This window comes from Strix uralensis, chromosome 2, assembly GCF_047716275.1.
Source record: "Strix uralensis isolate ZFMK-TIS-50842 chromosome 2, bStrUra1, whole genome shotgun sequence".
Taxonomy (NCBI): Eukaryota; Metazoa; Chordata; class Aves; order Strigiformes; family Strigidae; genus Strix; species Strix uralensis.
The window spans coordinates 8204804-8218678 of record NC_133973.1 but is presented as its reverse complement, the minus strand read 5'-3'; the positions used below and the strand labels follow the sequence as shown (position 1 = coordinate 8218678).

Here is a 13875-nt window from a genome sequence, read left to right as displayed (position 1 = left end):
TCGCCCTATGAAGGATCTAGTGTGTGGCCTGTGATGCCCATGGATTTGATAAAGGACAAAGAAGGGCCCGCTGGCATTCCTCACATGCTTGTAGTGGTGATAACCCCTGGCACTGCTCGGTGTGTTGGGGGACCCTGAGAAGCCTGAGCGAGCACTTAAGTCTGGTCTGTGGTAGAACATACCACGTGGTGACTCTCGAGGCTGTTATAACGGTAAAACACCGTTACAATGTAGAATTACAATGGAGGTAACTCTAGAGGAAGGGTTTTTTCCATTCTGATTGAAACACACTGATTTCAAAATGATACCTCATCTCCTATCAAGATAACAGAGGTTTAAAAAAATCAGACAGGTTTTCCTGTTGTGATCAACCAATCAATCAATTCAAGTTTATCAAAACTCTCTGATTGATTACATAATTTAGGGCAGTAGAAGACATTAGTATGATCAATGCCTTGAGATACAATCAGTCTTGTGACAATTAGGTAAAGTCTCCAGGTGAGAGTTTGGCCAGGACCACAGCAACACTTGGCATGGTAACCAAGACTCTAAGTAGGGTTGAGCCAAGCCTGAGCCCAATGTTACTGACAAGGGAGAATGGAAGGAGATAAAACCTTTCAGGAGAGATCCATGAAAAATGTTTGCAAGGGACTTCGTGAACCATTCTTTGAATGCATAGAGATATCTCATCATGAAAGGGCAATATTTATCTATATTAAACCACAAACAATACATAAAATAGACCCATTGTTGCTTTCAATAGCTTCTTTAATGGCAATAACACAAAATGGAATACAGAAGATGGCAGAGGCCATGGTAAAGCAAGAGCATTGCACAACAAATTACAAAGTAAGCGGTGCTGCTTCTATACGCACATTTTGTTGATGCATCTAGTAACAGAAGCAACATGCCATGCTTTTACGTTACGTAGTGCAGGATATTCGAATGCCCACTGCAGGTGCAGTGGGTTACACACTCGTATCTTTGAGACTCTTTCATCAGACCCGATATGATAGTTCTTGCGTTCGTGGGGATTATGGGGAGGGAGGACAGTGAAAGGCAAGGTCTGCAGAGCAGCATGAAAGAGAGCTCTCCCCAGTGTTTCTGTGGAAAAAACACAGGGGGAAAAAGACATACAAGCATAGACAGAGATCTAGGTCTCACATTTCTTGCTGGGGCTGCATCTTCCCTCAGCGTTGCAGGATTTGCAGCCTAAGAGCATTTGCCAGGGAGAAGGGGACGCAGAAATGAAAGCTTGTCATTGAAATTGATTGCACTGTAAGCTGGAAGGTGTTCATGCTCTCGTGCAATGTAACGAAAACCACTTCCATCACTGTGTTCACACAACAGCCAGACACCTCTCTGGACTTTGTGAGAAGATATGGTGTCATTGTCATATCCCCTAGCCAGATTGGTTGCTTCTGTTATCACCCTGGCCCTCCCTTGATAATGGGCATGTTCATAGAGAGTGATCTGAGGATTGTGCAGATTTTCAGTGATCACCTGCAGAGAAGTGATCTTATCATTCATCTCTTCACCAACAAAGCTATGTTCTCCCTCCTCAAATACCAGTAACCGGCCTGTGTAGTTGAGGTGTTCATAAGCCACCCAAGGCTGGCCAAATACTTTCACTGAGGAGATGCAATCATTCCAATCTACACCTTTTAGATTGGAAATGTCCCTGGTGAATTCTTTGGAGTAACCCTGGAAGTTGGCATGCTCATAAATGATGATTTTTCCCATCCCAGTAGGACTTCAGTAGTTTGGGTTTCTTGTCTTGCTGCAGGAGCTGGATGACAGCCTGCAGAGAAGGAAAACAGAAAACAATCAATGCCTGTGAGAAGCCTTTTGCACCAGACACAAAATGCTGGAGAGGGGGGGATAAAAAAGGAAAAGTAAAACATCTTTAGCAGAGGATAAATATAGCAGCAACTATAAATATTGAGGGCATGACATAGAAATCTGTATTTGGAAGAAAAAAGTATAATGAGATATGTACATCTAAACGGTCCAGTTTTATTTAGTTGTGTATCTTGGTTTATGTGTATACGTGCGAGGGACATCTGAGCGTTTAGTTTAACATCTTATTGGTATATCCTGAATAATAAAAACCCATATAACTGGTGATAAATCTTTCTGCTGATAATTGACACTGCATTTGAGAATTATTTTGGAAACTGGCATTCGCTGTTTGGACTAGACTTCGTGATCCACATAGTGTTACAAGTAAAGAAGTAGTGAGACAGTCAATTAATATTGAAATGAAAGTGCATTTTGTACTGTAAATAGGAAAAAAACTGTCCTGTTAAGGCCAGAACTGAACTTTTAGACTCACTGAAACACCTTATTTCTCTTTTTACATGAACTTCTATTGAAATCAAGAGATTCTTGTTCTCGACATAAGCTGAGAAGCCATCAAGTTCAAAGCATCAGCTCTTTGAGTCAGACTAAATTTCAGGTAGAAAAAGTCTTTTTTAGCACTGCTACATATCTAATTCCGCACAGACTCGTTGGGAATCAGACAAAGAACCACAGTATTTATTAGTAACAGCTACAGGAACAGAAACAAGCGGCCAGTTAATAGAACAACTCCCTTTCTAAATCACAGAACAGTCATCGAAGCAAAGTTTTAGATGTCAGGGCAAATATACCTGAGGGAAAGCAGCAGTTACTCTAGTTGATTCTGGGAAGGGATGGGAGGAGATCAGATCTGCCCAAGTAAGATTAAAAGTCAGACTCAAATTGCAAGACCTCAGCAACATAATCAACATTTTTAAAAAATCTCACTATGTGATTAAAAATATTTAAGCATTTTTTCACAGCTATAATTAATTACTTTATGGAGGCTGTGGCTACCTGAACTTTAATTTATTGATTGATTGAGCACTAGTATAATGACCTTCTGCCTCTAGAAAAAGGAAGAAGAAGCAGCAGCAGCCAGTTAATTGTGCTGACACAACATAAAGATCCTATGCCCAAGATTAATTGGTGAAATAGTCTCACTGTCACCTCCTGGAATTGTGCAGCAATGGCTCTCTCCACCCTCTCGCTGTGGAAAGTATGTTTATCCTGCAGAGGTCTTCTTATCACCTGAAGGATGAGGTAAGTTTCTGCAAACACAGACATCAGATCCTCACATACATGTTGCAGCTTTCATCCCAACACTTAAACCTCTTTCTCTTCAATGGCATTTCACAGTAGCTGCCCAGGAAGCCACTGAAAGTTTTCCTGTAAAAAGTGTGCGTCTCACCTGGGTGTCAGCTTCTTGGATGGGGAGAGACGACAGCACTTCCTCCAGTCCGGTGCTGCTGTCTGGGAGAGGCAGCTCATTGCCTACATTTATAGCTTGCACTGAAGTCTTGTGAAACGCCCCATTCAACACAACTGAGAAGTGCCAGGTATTAAACTCAGGGGTCAAAGATCATTATTTTATTTTGGTTTTGATCTTCCTGCAACCAGCCACCTCGTTGCTCTGGTTCAAAAGTCCATTGAAGAGTGAGTATGTTGATAAAGCTTAGAGCTTTGATTCTTTTTGTCCTTATTTTCCAGAAGCCAGCTGAACCACAGCAAGAAAACCACATTGGAGTATTTTGAGACACATGGGCTGTAGAACTCTTGTACTTGCTGCAGTCTACATTTTTGCTTACCTGTGAAGCACATCTAATACACAATGTTAGTTTTCCAAAGGGTTTCGATGTGAGATATCCAGGTGACAAAGGTGGCATTTAAGTAGCTTCTTTTAAAATGCCCCTTGTCACCTACGTAGCCATTTGAGCAGCCACAGGGATGCAGAGCTGGTAAAGCAGGGCAAGGAGGCTCTGGCAGAGCTGCAGTGGCAATATTTTTGCTTATTTTCATATGGCGGGTTTGCTCTGTAATATATTTTCAGACCCGTTAATTGGCTAGCATGCTGGCCAGCTTTGCTACAGTGGGAGAAAACAACGGGACTTTTGTTAGTTCCAGAGCAATCCAAATACCCACAGCAGTAAAAAGAAGAGACTTCCTTTAAAAGCTGATTTGGCCTTAGCCATCTCTGACTTTTGAAATTAAGCAACAGTCTAATGAATGGTAACAACTGTGCAAAAGAATGAACGAGCTGCACTGCCAGTGAAAGCAGGTGAGCGACTGTGTGGCGTCACAGAAAGATAATAGGTGGGAAGGCACCTCTGGAGGTCTGGAGTCCAACGCCCCTCCTCATCCTCAACCTACCTGGGGCTGCTCAGCGCCTTGCCCAGGTGACTCCTGAACATCTCCAAGGCTGGAAATTGCCCGACGTCACTGCGTGCTAAAACACCCTCGGACAAGAGCGTTCCCTCCCTTACCACCAGACGTGAGAGAGCTCCCAACAGTGACTCGGAGGTGTAGTGGTTACTGGGGAAAGCAGATGAAACACCCGCAAGCTCACCAGCGGTAGATCTCAAATATACCTTGGGTGTGGGCAGGCTGGCCGGGCACTGCGTGCAATCTTCTGAGAGGGACCAAGGAGGCAGCAATATGAGGCAGTTTTCATACACCAGAACTCCTGAGAAAGAAAATACAGAGTTGTGCTTACAGCTACAGTGCAGGTGCTGCTCGGTGCTGTCATTAAACATAATGACCTCAAGGGGCAAACTCGGACCAGCAGAGCTTCTTTCAAGGTCACGGTTACAGTGACCCCCCCCTGTAGAATGCTTCAGGGACCCCTGCTCTGTCAGGAACGGGGTTGCTGGAGAAGACGGGGAGCTGGGAAGGGAGAGAGCTCACTCCTGCCAGAACAGGCAGCCTGTGCACGAGCTCCAGCCAAATCCTCCTGCTGCATCTCTTTCACGGGTGCTTGGCTGAGCTCATGGTGTGGCAGATCACAGAACTAAGCTAGCACAAAAGTCCACGGGCTTTTTTCCCCATGGTTCATTCTGCTGCTGCTCTGCAGAGGCTGGAAGCAGAGCAATTGAAATTTGCATTCTGGGCTTTGGAGAAGAGAAGCAGGACCTCGGTTTCCAGCAGCAGTTGGATGTGAAATCAGCTCTGCTCTACTGGCAAATTGCACCATTACAGCGTGAATTCGTGTGTGGCAGGGAGCTCAGCCTGCAGCTTGGTGCTGCTGGAAGGGGGAAGGCCGCATTCCCCTCCGGAACCACGGTTTCCACCATCTGGCAAGAGAAGGGAGAAGGAGCACGCGGATGGGAAGAATGACTGGAAGAGGGGCTAAAACAGACTAGAACAGGGTGGATTTATGCTGCCACTGAACAACATTCATTCTGCGTATCTTGCTAGTATATGTTACTGATTAAATATTTAGTTATGTTTCTGGAAATTTATTTTTTTTTAATATATAATGAAATGATTCATCACAAACTAAATGTTCCCATCTTCCTCAGCACCCACAGTCTCAGAAAAGCCCTTTGGACAAACGTAAGAGCCCTAAAGACAACACAAAGAATGAGTCTGAGTGTGTCTCAACAGCGTCACGGAGTGATACAGGCAGCAGTGAACTCCTAAGTGCCCCCCATCCTCTCTGCAGAGCACCAAAGCTGGCAGTGGGGCTTTTCATGGCACCGAGGAAAATCAAAACGTGATCTATGACGGGATGTGTTGACACAAAAGCCTGGCAAAGATCTCTGTATAAACACGCTCAAGTGCACAGAAAGAAAGGCGCTCCTGCTTCTAATGACCCTCTTCCCTAGTGCTATTGGGCTTGAAAACTAAATGGGTTTCAGTGTTGCTCATCTCATTGACATGGTGCTTTATGCCCAAGGAAGTAAGCCACTGAACAAAGCGGAATACCACAGAGTGGGCCTAGCAGTTTGGGTCTGGAAATATCTACAGCTTGGGGGGATTTTTTCTGTTTTGTTTCGTTTTTTCTTATGGGAAATTATGTTCCCCGAAATCACAACCCCACTCCCCTCCAGTGGAAGTAGCAGTTTCTCAAAACCTGGAACAGAAAGTGTGTGACAAAAGTAGAAAGAAAAAGAAGAAAACTCAAAGAGGAAAAGGAGAAACCTCTCTTCCTCTATTGCCCTCAGTAGAAAAAAAGCAGAACAACAAGCAAGATCAATGACAAACATGCAGTCTTTGAAAACATGCAGAACTGCATTATGCAAAAAACCCTTGAACAAATGAAGACTTTTTCCGAGTTGGAGCAGAAACTACTAGAAGATTTTTATCTTCTTCACAAAACTTACTTTCTTGGGTTTTTCTGACAAGGCTTAATAGTGAGCTTATTTTTTTGTTCTCCCGTAGACTCATTTCCAAATACATCAAGACTCTTATGTATTTACTTTTATTTCCTCTTTAGTTGACTTCATCATTGCACTGTCAAAGTTTATTTTCCACGAGATTGCAGGCTGATAAAACAAATTCACTTAAAGCTGTGGGTGTCACATGTGCACCCACCTCACAGTGCTGGAAAAGGTAAAACGGTAGAAAAATCAAATTAACAACAATCTCCTTCCCCCTCCACATCCTCTTGGGTTCCCACCCTTCTCCACCACAGTGGATCCCTTAGTTTCTGTCTCAATAATTACTCACCTCTTTTTATTCCTTACTTTAAGGGGGTTAAAAAAAAAAATTACACATGAGTTACATCCCCCGCGTTTCTGACTGCTGTTTTGTCTGGTAGTTGTGGACTCAAGTCAGCATGGACCGGTTTATTTTGGGCAGGGGTGGGTTTTGGCTTTTACTCTCTTAGCAGTTGTGAGGGCTGGTAAAGTAATTCTTCATCACAAAGATGGAGTCTTTCTCACTTTTGGCTCTAAGACTTCTGTTTCTCAAACAAAACAGCTCCCAGAAATGCAGCGTAGGAACATGCAACTGGACCACAGAACCCCAAGATGTGAACAGCCCACCCACCGATAAATGTATCCACTGCCAAACCCTTGATGGAAAAAAGATGCCTCCTTTTTTGCCAAGCATGTATCTCTTACAAACTCCCCTTTTTTTTCTGTTCTCTCTCTGATTGCCACTGTGTTTGCTTCACTCCCCAGTTGCCAGTGCTCAGTCAATTGGACTGAACAACACTGCTTTTTCAAAGACTGAAAGAGGGATGATAGCAGCCTATTGGGTGAGTTCTGCATATCCACTGACAGTGAGTTCCACAAAGATATGCTGGAAAGAGTGGCACAGCAAATACAGACTGACAAAAGCGTTCTAAGTCCCACTTGACAAGACACAGGAGCCAGAAAGGAAAGGGAAGAGCTTTTCTATCCATTATTTCCTTCCCAAAGTCTCCCCTTCCCCAATAAAGGAAAAGGCAACAGATTGTCTGTGAATAATTGTTTTAGTTCAAAATGTCATTCTTTAACCTGAGTTGAAGTCCTTCGGCAGGATCCTTCTCCTCTGGACAATGGGGCAGCCAAAAATTGTATTGCTGTATGTGCAGCTGCTGAAGCTCTGTGGAGTTTCTCCTCAGACTGCCTCTGAACTTCCAGTGGAAGTTAAAGTTTGTGCCGCCTTAAGCTCTGTACGCTTCTGAGAGCTAATTGCTCCTGTGGGGTGATCTGAGTATAGGTTCCTGTGCTAGCAATTCTCATATGTCCAACTGTAACTTCTGCTGTAAGGGGAAAAAACCCAGGAAGTGGGAAAAAAAAATGGGAAGATGTGATGTGTGTGCTACACAATTCTGAAGAGAGGAGGAATATATTTTTGCAGTTAATGATTGTACACAGGGTTTTAAAGATTTCAGGTTCTATGCAATGTTTTCTGAAGGAAATTTGGATCTAGAGTCTATAAGTCATGCCAAATGTAATTCTTACTTTAAACACTGTGGACTGAGGGACAGTCACTTGGGGTTCTGTCAGTCAAGAGTCATGACTCATCAGTGCATCAAGCCCAGCCATGAGCTTGTTACTGATTTGTCATTAATTTGAGATTATTTTAATGATTTTTGATGATTTGGATGTAAATAAGGAATGATTTAGAGTAACTATACAACCAGTTATGCTGCTACAAAGTTCTTTGTAAAGTCCCAGGCTGAGGCCATGTAGACTACTGATAATCATTAGTTAATGATTATCTATATAAAGAATAAGACTCATAATGACATACAATTGTTAGACTGTTCAGTAAGGACGATTTATTGCCCTGTAGACCAGGTGTTCTAGAAGTTACATTGTGAAAGGGCCTCAAAGCATGTTAAAATTGCAGTGTGAGCCAAAAATCCTTGGGTCAAGGGCAGTGGAGGGTCTTTCTTTTAGGTCAGCAGTCCATGGTGGTCGCAAAAGCAGCCCCTGACTCATTTCAGGACTCCAGTACACATGACTGGAAAGAGGTGGGAATAAGAAAATGAGTTATGGGAGTTAACATGTTTATGTGTGAGAACTTGATTAATATATATTACTGTATCCTATATAATCCGCACGTTACGCAAGTTAGGTGTGCGTTGTTGGCGAGACGACTGCCCTGCACACCCAGCCGTTAAAAAAGGAGTGTCTGTTTATCTACATCCCATTGCTGTGGATAAGATCTTTTATCCTGTTTTGGTGACAAGCTAAGAGCCAAGACAGTGTGAGTAATCCACCCCAGGAAAATTTTCTGAAGAACCTGCTATCTAATCAGCAATGCAACAATTAGTACAGAATAAGATAAGTAGTTAATGTGTAATCACCACCGTGTTTCTGGATAGACAAAATCACAACTTAAGATGAAGTTTTATATTTTGTTGTTACCCAAACATGCCTGAACTTGTTCTGCAGACTTTTCTAACCAAACAGAGAAAAAATTCACCTCTTAGTTATAGCCATGGTGTTAAGGCCTTCTTCTTCAGACATCTCCTTTAGGTATATCACAGGTTACAAGCCTCCCTTATGCAGCATTCTGTTCAAATATCCATTTGCACTTCACTGTGGATTAGTAATAATCCCCTCTCCGAAAGTTTTTTACTGATTGTTTATTTCGGAAGCAGTCTTTTTACTCTGTATTAGTATCGTGCATAGTTAACAGGGCTTGGGGCCTCCAGATAATGTTTATCCCTTTGTTGACAGGCTGATGGAGGTGCCAGTGCTCTTGTCTTCCCTGAGCAAGATTGTCATACAGTACTTTTGTATAGGGATGCACATCATGTGAGAAATTCAGCAGGGAATGCCAGGGAGGGTGTTGTGTCCTCCTGAGATGCCTCTTGAAGCCTGCCAGAAGGGTGAGGGGTGAGGGTGATCAGAGAATATGATTTCAAGGGTACTGCTATCTGCGCACTGTAGAAATTGCCTGCTAGTCTGCAGTGTACTGCAGCCCAAGAGCAATTAGACCCCCCACCCCCAAAGTAAAGAAAATCCCCTCTCTGGTGACCAGGAGAACCAGAGACAGGCAGGAATATGAGCTGGTTAATATCACACAGTAACAGCAACTTTGGGAGGTGATGTAATCTTTTCTTTGCCCAGAAGAAACAGAGAGAAAACTCAGAGATAACAATTATCTGACTCAGAGACATCCTGGCTGTAAATAAATTTTCAGTTATACATGCCAGATAGATATATATATATATATAGGCATTTTTCGCAAAGGAAATATCATTAAGTGTATTACCTAGGACAGATAATTACAGAGACATCCTAAATACTCTCTTTCCTATTAACAGTGTCTATGTTGTAGTAGGAGTCTACTATAGGCCACCCAACCAGGACAGAGAGGGGGATGAACTATTCTATAGGCACCTAGGAGAAATCTCACGATCACTTGCCCTTGTTCTTGTGAGAGACTTTAACTGCCCAGACACCTACTGGAAATACAACACAGCAGAGCGGGACCAGTCCTGGAGATTCCTGGAATGTGTGGGAGATGACAACTTCCCGACGCAGCTGGTGAGTGAACCGACCAGAGAAGGTGTCCTGCTGGACCTCCTCTTTCTGAGCAGAGAAGGACTGGTGGAGGATGTGGCAGCTGGATGCCGACTTGGGCACAGCGATCATGAAATAAGAGAGTTCTCTATTCTTAGAGAGGCCAGGAGAGGGAGCAGCAGAACTGACATCCTGGACTTCCAAAGGGCTGACTTTGACTTATTTAGGCAACTGCTTGACAAGATCCCTTGGGAGATGGTGTGAAGGGTATAGGGGTCCAGGAAGGCTGGGCACTCTTTAAGAAGGAAGTCTTAATGGCTCAGGAGCAGGCTGTCCCCAGGTGCTGTAAGAGAAGCCAGCAACAGAGAAGACCACCCTGGCTGAACAGGGAGCTTTGGCTGGAACTCAGGGAGAAAAGGAGAGTTTACGGCCTTTGGTAGAAGGGGCTAGTCACATGATTACAAAGAGGCTGTGAGGCTATGCAGGGTGGAGGTCTAAAGCCCAGCTGGAAATTAATCTGGCTTCATCCATCAAGGATAACAAGAAATGGTTTCTGTAAGTATGTCAACAGCAAAAGAAAGACCAGGGAGAGGCTCCATCCCCTGCTAGATGCAGGAGGAAACATGGTAACAAGTGATGAGGAGAAGGCTGAGGTCCTTAATGCTGCCTTTGCCTCAGTCTTTAATAACACGACTAGTTGTATTGAGGGAATCCAGCCTCCTCAGCCAGAAGACAGAGACTGGAAGAACGACCCCCCCGCAATCCAGGAGGAGACAGTCAGTGACCTACTGCATCACATAGACACACACAAGTCTATGGGACCGGATGGGATACACCCAAGGGTGCTGAAGGAGATGGCTGCGGTGCTCGCCAAGCTGCTTTCCATCATTTACCAGCAGTCCTGGCTGACCAGGGGGATCCCGACAGATTGGAAACTGGCCAATGTGATGCCCATCTATAAGAAGGGTCGGAAGGATGATCCGGGAAATTACAGGCCTGTCAGCTTGACTCCGGTGCCCGGGAAGCTGATGGAGCAGCTCATCCTGAGTACCATCACACAACACATGCGGGACAACCAGATGGTCAGGCCCAGTCAGCATGGGTTTATGAAAGGCAGGTCCTGCTTGACAAACCTGATCTCCTTCTATGACAGGGCGACCTGCTTATTGGATGAGGGAAAGGCTGTGGATGTTGTCTACCTTGACTTTAGTAAGGTCTTTGACACCATTTCCCACAGCATTCTCCTGGCAAAACTGGCTGCTTGTGGCTTGGATGGTCATACACATCGCTGGGTAAAAAACTGTCTGGATGGCCGGGCCCAAAGAGTTGTGGTGCACAGAGTTAAATCCAGTTGGCGGCCGGTCACGAGTGGTGTCCCCCAGGGCTCGGTTTTGGGGCCACTCCTGTTTAACATCTTTATTGATGATCTAGACGAGGGGATCGAGTGCACCCTCAGTCAGTTTGCAGATGACACCAAGTTGGGTGGGAGTGTTGATCTGCTCGAGGGTAGGGAGGCTCCACAGAGAGACCTGGGCAGGCTGGAGCGATGGGCTGAGGCCAACTGCATGAGCTTCAATAAGGCCAAATGCCGGGTGCTGCACTTGGGCCACAACAACCCCCAGCAGCACTACAGGCTTGGGGAGGAGTGGCTGGAGAGCTGCCAGTCAGAGAGGGACCTGGGGGTGTTGACTGACAGCCGGCTGAACAGGAGCCAGCAGTGTGCCCAGGTGGCCAAGAAGGCCAATGGCATCCTGGCTTGTGTCAGAAATACCGTGGCCAGCAGGGACAGGGAAGGGATCTTACCCCTGTACTCGGCACTGGTGAGGCCGCACTTCTATTACTGTGTTCAGTTTTGGGCCCCTCACTCCAAAAAGGCCATTGAATGACTCGAGTGTGTCCAGAGAAGGGCAACGAAGCTGGTGAAGGGTCTGGAGAACATGTCGTACAAGGAACGACTGAGGGAAATGGGGTTGTTTAGTTCAGAGAAGAGGAGGCTGAGGGGAGACCTCATGGCCCTCTACAACTCCCTGAAAGGAGGGTGCAGAGAGGGGGGATGAGTCTCTTGAACCAAGGAACAAGCGATAGGACAAGAGGGAATGGCCTCAAGCTGCGCCAGGGCAGGGTCAGACTGGCTCTTAGGAAGTATTTCTTTCCAGAAGGGGTTGTTGGGCGTTGGAATGGGCTGCCCAGGGCAGTGGTGGAGTCCCCATCCCTGGAGGGGTTTAAGATTCAGGTTGACCCAGCGCTGAGGGATCTGGTGGAGTTGGGAACGGTCAGTGTGAGGTTAATGGTTGGACTGGGTGATCATCAAGGTCTTTTCCAACTGAGATGATTCTGTGACTCTATGTAACATCTTTATCATGATGAGATGCTGAAAGGGATCCTTCAGACATGACAAGGCAAATCAGTAAGACTTCCCAAATCATTTCTTCCACAAATTGGTGTGGGCAGGAGACAACATTTGCTCCTTGATTTGCCTCTCCAAAAGGTATTCATATTGGAGAGCTGCATTAATATGGAGAACAAAAACATAATGTGCATTGGTGTTTTGCAGCTTTGTTATATATTGAGCAAAACACTGTGCTCGGACCGTCTGGAAGAACTCTAATGGTGACAATACAGAGCTCTGCAACCTTCCTGAGAAGGCTGAGAACATGTGTATCACATACCCACTGACACCACAGCTACAGCCCACTTTAGAACATGCCAGTGTCTGCCTTCCCCCTCCCAATACGCTGTCTCCTCCCTTTGGGCACAGCTGGCTTTATCGGGAGTGTACTCAGCGTTTCCAAGTTATTTTGGCCTAGAGTAGGGAGAATGCTCCATGTTCTTTGAACTGAATTTTGAAATCCAGTTTAAAAAAGAGCAAGGAAACCTGAAATTGGCTGCAAAGCAGTAAGAAGTGTCCCAAAACACATGGAGCCTGAGCTGTCACCGTTGCATCTGACCACACGAGCCTCGCAGACAAGCACAAGCGGCTGACATGTCGGCACAGCCTGCGGTGTTTGTTTCAAAATGGGAACAAAGCCCAGCAGAGGAGAGTGCAGCGTCTTCTGGGCTTCATTTTTAGCTATAAATACAAGAAAATCATGGCAAACACGAGCTCAGCACAGAGCTAGAGAAAGTTGCAATGTGGAGCTGCGTGACACGGCTCAGACAGTGCAGGTGCCGTTAGAGAGCGGTAACGCGGAGCTGCAACTCTGCGCTCTCCAGGAAAACTTGTACGTGGCAAAACAGCTCTTGAAACAGCCAGGTATCCCACAAGTGTGAGAGGCCTTGCATGTCTCCTATTCCAAGAGCTATTATTTTGAAACTGACTCTGTCGTGTAGCTTTTGATGCGCTGCTTTGGAGGTAAAGAGCACATATACAGCGTCGCAATCCTGCAGGAACACTGAACAGCGGGTCATTCTCCACGCTGCTCTGTGGCTTGCAGAACACTGAACTACAGAAGCTCCAGCAACCCAAGCTGCAACCCTTGCCGCTTCTTGCAGCTTCCATCCTCATCCTCCATTTCCCTCTTCGCCCTATGAAGGATCTAGTGTGTGGCCTGTGATGCCCATGGATTTGATAAAGGACAAAGAAGGGCCCGCTGGCATTCCTCACATGCTTGTAGTGGTGATAACCCCTGGCACTGCTCGGTGTGTTGGGGGACCCTGAGAAGCCTGAGCGAGCACTTAAGTCTGGTCTGTGGTAGAACATACCACGTGGTGACTCTCGAGGCTGTTATAACGGTAAAACACCGTTACAATGTAGAATTACAATGGAGGTAACTCTAGAGGAAGGGTTTTTTCCATTCTGATTGAAACACACTGATTTCAAAATGATACCTCATCTCCTATCAAGATAACAGAGGTTTAAAAAAATCAGACAGGTTTTCCTGTTGTGATCAACCAATCAATCAATTCAAGTTTATCAAAACTCTCTGATTGATTACATAATTTAGGGCAGTAGAAGACATTAGTATGATCAATGCCTTGAGATACAATCAGTCTTGTGACAATTAGGTAAAGTCTCCAGGTGAGAGTTTGGCCAGGACCACAGCAACACTTGGCATGGTAACCAAGACTCTAAGTAGGGTTGAGCCAAGCCTGAGCCCAATGTTACTGACAAGGGAGAATGGAAGGAGAT

The 13875-nt window shown here is 45.3% G+C and overlaps 1 long non-coding RNA gene across 1 annotated transcript; it reads right to left on the bottom strand.

Moving 5' to 3' along the window:
- Nucleotides 1–1753: 1753 nt before the first annotated feature.
- On the bottom strand, nucleotides 1754–4569 carry LOC141937259 (uncharacterized). Its single transcript, XR_012626877.1, has 3 exons — nucleotides 3251–4569; nucleotides 3010–3110; nucleotides 1754–1801 (listed from the first exon to the last, which is right to left on the bottom strand). It is a non-coding gene; the product is annotated as an uncharacterized LOC141937259 (long non-coding RNA).
- Nucleotides 4570–13875: the final 9306 nt, after the last annotated feature.